The following is a 4,809-nucleotide window of genomic DNA, read 5'->3' as shown; positions in this document are numbered from 1 at the left end:
GATTAAATAAGAGCTTAGAATTAAACATCACAATGTATTATATTGAAGAATGTATCTTTAAAAATAATAGTTATAAAACTAAATCAGTGTATTCTAAAATTTTTACCACTAGAAGTTCAGGAGAAAAGTTTAGGGACATGCTAAGTCAGTAATTTAAGATTGTGACTAAAGAAGTTATTGACAATATTTCGTTTTTAGCTATTTGTATCATATAATGAAATACTTAATCTTTGTTTTTTCAGAGTTTAGTTTTTTCATTTAATGCGTTACCAAAGAGGTTTAGGCAAAAAAAAAAAAAAAAGCCCGTGTCATCATCAGACTCCTCAGATGCTTCTTTCTGTGCTTCCACTTTCTTCTCCTCAGCTGGGGCAGCACTGGTAGAGGGGGTGGGACCTCCTGCTGGGACAGCGCCAGCTGCTGGAGCGGGTCCACCAGCCTCTACATTGCACAGAAGGCTCCAGAAGTTGACATTGGCCAGAGCCTTTGCAAACAAGTCTGACCAAAAAGGCTCAACATTTATATCAACTGCTTTAATGAGCGCATTGATCCTATCCTCCTTAACTGTCACCTCAGGATGAGGGCCCAGTGGATGCATACAAGGTCCTAGACAAAGGCTATGGTGCCTGCGAGTGCTTGGCCACCGCTGCAGGAAGCAGCACTAGTCGCTAGTCACCGGGTGAAGGGAGGGCCTCACGCCAACGCGGCCTTAGCTTCCTGGGAAGGACCAAGCACCTTAACTGGTGGCTGAGAAAAAGTGTGCGAGCAGGGACAGGGGCGAGGATGGGGGTGGGGGGTAGGAAGAATGGCGTGCTTAATCTTCATACAGAGGTTTTGAAATGAATTTTAACGTCTATAAATAATAATTAAAGTAAATTCTAAATAAGATATGGGACCTTTTAGGTCTTGTCCTCACATCAGTATCCTCTGCACCTGGCATAGAACCTGGCATATCATAGGTATTAAGTGTTCAATTGATTTCAATTTAAAATGGGAGCTGTTCCATATGCTTCACTTATGCACAAGAGGGTCTGCTTGAACCAGGCTGTGCCAATAGTACTGCTTTTTTCTTCTAAACTGTGGGTTTTGTTTTTTCCCAATTGTTCTTTATGGATGTAATGGGTTACTCTGGCTGACCTTCTAGAATATAGCAGTAATAGACAGTAAAGACTATAAAAAAGTCATTAGGCTGAAATTTACTACAATATAAAACTTAGTATCTACTTTCATTAATAATATTTAAAGATTTACCATAGAACTGAAAATGTAAAGCAAAATAGAATGATGTACAATTTTAGGATTTTTTTCTTTAATAGGAACTTTTCCACATGAACTAGGTGGGGCTTTGTCTCAGGTCACTGCCATAGGAATTGTGTTTTTACTTGGATACTTGGATAGCATATTCCTTAAATTTCGTTTCCCCCCATTTTTGTGGGTAGTGAACTGAAGCAAATTAGGATAAGAAAATTAGCCTTGATAAAGAAAATGTATTTTTCAGAATATAAAATAATAATAAGCAAGGGATGGAATTAGAGAAGTAGCCCCCAATATTTTATTGGGGAGAAGGGGGGAGCTCTACTTACTATCCTAGACTCTTGGTAGGTGGCTTTCCTTGTTCTACAAAGATCCATGGCACAGACATTTCCTGACAATTGTACAGTTGTATCACCATTACAAATCACTCTTACTGCCCTGTCTTCCAGCTCTCTCCCTATGCGCTCACATCACTCATTGCATAACAAATAACAAAAATACATCACATTCCTATACTACCTTCTTATATGTTTTTCTTCCTTGGCAACCGTCACCATGACATATTTGTTATGGTCCCTAGGAAGTATGTGTTCATTGTTCTCTGGGAAGTATTTAGCACTATTGACCTCTTCCACCTTAAAATATTGCTCTCTCCTGCTTTCCTTGTTACTTTCATGGACTTTCTTTTTACGTCTCTCAAATGGGTTTCTCTTTCCAAGATTCCCTCTTTGGTTCTTCTCTATTAACTTTACAGACTGTCTTTGGGCAAACACTTATACTGTGTTTCTTCAAACACTTATACTGTGTGACTTCAGTTATATTGTTCCAAACTTGTATTAATAACTCTAGCTTAGTTCTCAGTCTTGAGCTCTAGATCCCTATGAAACTGAGCTCTGGGCTTTCCATCTAGAAATTCAAATATGTTTAAAAATATTTCATCACTATCTACCCCAACCTCTTCCTCTCGCGTAGTTGAGTGAATGGTAATACTATGTGGACAGTGCTCCAAGTCAGGTGTCTAAGCAGCTATTTTGACTGTTCCTTCTTTTTCAGCTTCCGTATCTAATCAGATACTCTAGGAGACACTATTGGTTGTCTCTCCCAACAGCCAGTTCAACCTTTTCTTCCTTACTATTGGAACCTACCACAGAAGCGGAAAGGGCCAGATTTCATGTTTGCAGCTTTCTTTGCAGGCGTGGCATTTGGCCCAATCCTGGTTAATGGGACATGAGGGGAACCTGCTTAAAGTCCTCTGGGAAACATCTTTCTCTCTGATTAAAAAACAAAGAGATGCCTGTGCAATGGGCTTCTCCCTTTCTTCCTGTTTGGACATTGCTGTTTGAGGATATGATGCTCAAGGCTTCTGCTTGAGACCACGAAAAAGAGAACAACTCCATGAAGAAGTCAACACAGAGTTCAGACAGGGATGTCCCAACTGCCCATCTCCATTCTTCTTATATAGGAAAACGACCCCATATTACTCTCTAACTTATAGTTGAAATTATTTTAATGTAAAGTGGTGAAGATACAACTTGAAGGCCAATTTATTTTAGCTTCTAAGTGTCTCTTGTATATGCCTCCTCCTTTCAATCCCCTTTGTTAATACCTTTCTTTGGACCTTTATCATTTCTCACATAGATTATTTCCACAACAGCCTCGCTTGTTTATCTGCTTCCACTCTCACTCCTTTTTCAGTCCAACTTTCCCTCTGGTATCAGAAGGATTTTAATTTCAAACTTCAAGCCAGATCATGCCTCTGCCCACGTTCCAAAATTTTCAGTGGTTCCTCTTAAATAGTTGTTATTGTTGTGTGGTTAAACAGTCCCTAAACAGCAACTATAACTTCAGGTGCTAGACTGATTTACTTCCTATATTTCCATAAATTTGGTTGGTAAGGAAACAATGAGCTTAAATGGATTTAGACAGTTTATTATTCATGGGACATCAGGCGCCATAAACTTCATGATTGCATTGGTGTCCCTTGCTCTCCCCTCATCTCGTGGGGGGCTGATGCTGACTGAGTCCTGGTGAACATTGTTTGGTGAACATACAAGGTTTTGTGTCACAGCTGAGGAACACCGAGCTAAGGAAACCAATCTTATAAAGAGGCAGTTGCAAGCTGCAAGCTAAGGGAGACAGTACCTTTATTATCTTGATCAAAAAACAAATCTGCCCTTCAACTTGGATGGAGACACTCACACAGGTTTCCAAGGATATTTCCACACCTGAAAAGATAATCCAAGACATGAAGAAATACAACGGACAATTGTTCCCAACAGTTAGAAACTGGGCTTGGGAAGCAAACAGACTTGGAATTAAATGTATATGTTAATGCTTCTAAATCTATGTCTCCAGCCCAGATTCTTTCAGCTGAACTCCAGTCTGATATATCCAACTTTCTATGTGACAAGTACTACATTTGAATGTCTAATGAGAATATCAAAGTTGTCATGCCCAAATCTCTTCTTTTAAAAAATCAATGGTAATTTAGCTTTCTGGTTGCTCTGGCTTCAAAACTTTTTTTTATTATTATTAAAGTTTATTGGGATGACAATTGTTAGTAAAGTTGCATAGGTTTTAGGTGTACAATTCTATAAAACACCATCTATATATCTCATTGTGTGTTCACCACCCAGCGTCAGTTGTCTTTCCGTCACCATATATTTCATCGCTTTTACCCTTTTCTACCACCTCTCTTCCCCCCTTCCCCTCTGGTAACCACTGAACTATTTTCCGTGTCTATGAGTTTTTGTTTCTTCATCTGTTTGTCTTGTTTCTTTGTGGTTTTCAATTTTATATACCACATATCAGTGAAATCATATGGTTCTCTACTTTTTCTGTCTGACTTATTTCACTTAGATAATAATCTCAAGATCCATCCATATTGTTGCAAATGTCATTATTTCACCTTTTCTTATGGCAGAATAGCGTTCCATTGTGTATATATATACCACTTCAGTCTTCAAAACTCATTTTCATTTTTGACTCTCTTATACCACACATTTTGTGCATCTATCCTACAAATGCTATTGACTCTACTTTCAAATACCTGTTAGAGAACCTGACAACTTGCCTCTCCTCTACTGTTATTATACTTGTACAAAGTGCTGCCTTCTGTTTGGATTATTGAAGATGTGTTTTAACCATTCTCCCTGCTTCCTCTCCTCAGATTTTTTTCAGCATAGCAGCCAAAGTGATTCTGTTTAAACACGTTACCCTAGGATCAAAATCCCAGTTTCTTTATAGAAGCACATGCCAAAGACCTGACTGTGATCTACAAGGCCCTATAAGAACGTCCCCCTCCACCATTACCATCCAGGTTTCATCTGCTGCTGCTCTTCCCTTCTCTCACTTAGCTTCAGTCACATCAACGTCCCATCCCAGGACCTTCCTACTTGCTATTTATTCTCCCTTAAACGTTTTCCCCTTAGTGGCTAAATGTCCAACTCCCTCACTACCTTTAAGCAATTACTCAAATGTACCCTTCTGTCATATTCACTGCTTTCTTGACAAATACACTTGGATGTCTAACAAGCATGTAAATTTAACATGTTCTGC

The 4,809-nt window shown here is 39.0% G+C and overlaps 1 pseudogene; it reads right to left on the bottom strand.

Moving 5' to 3' along the window:
* Positions 1–238: 238 nt before the first annotated feature.
* LOC141570005 (large ribosomal subunit protein P1 pseudogene) lies at positions 239–595 on the bottom strand (annotated as a pseudogene).
* Positions 596–4,809: the final 4,214 nt, after the last annotated feature.

Source organism: Rhinolophus sinicus, chromosome 1 (assembly GCF_057876585.1).
Source record: "Rhinolophus sinicus isolate RSI-liver-muscle chromosome 1, RSI-T2T, whole genome shotgun sequence".
NCBI classification, from domain to species: domain Eukaryota; kingdom Metazoa; phylum Chordata; class Mammalia; order Chiroptera; family Rhinolophidae; genus Rhinolophus; species Rhinolophus sinicus.
This window is presented reverse-complemented; position numbering and strand designations above follow the sequence as displayed.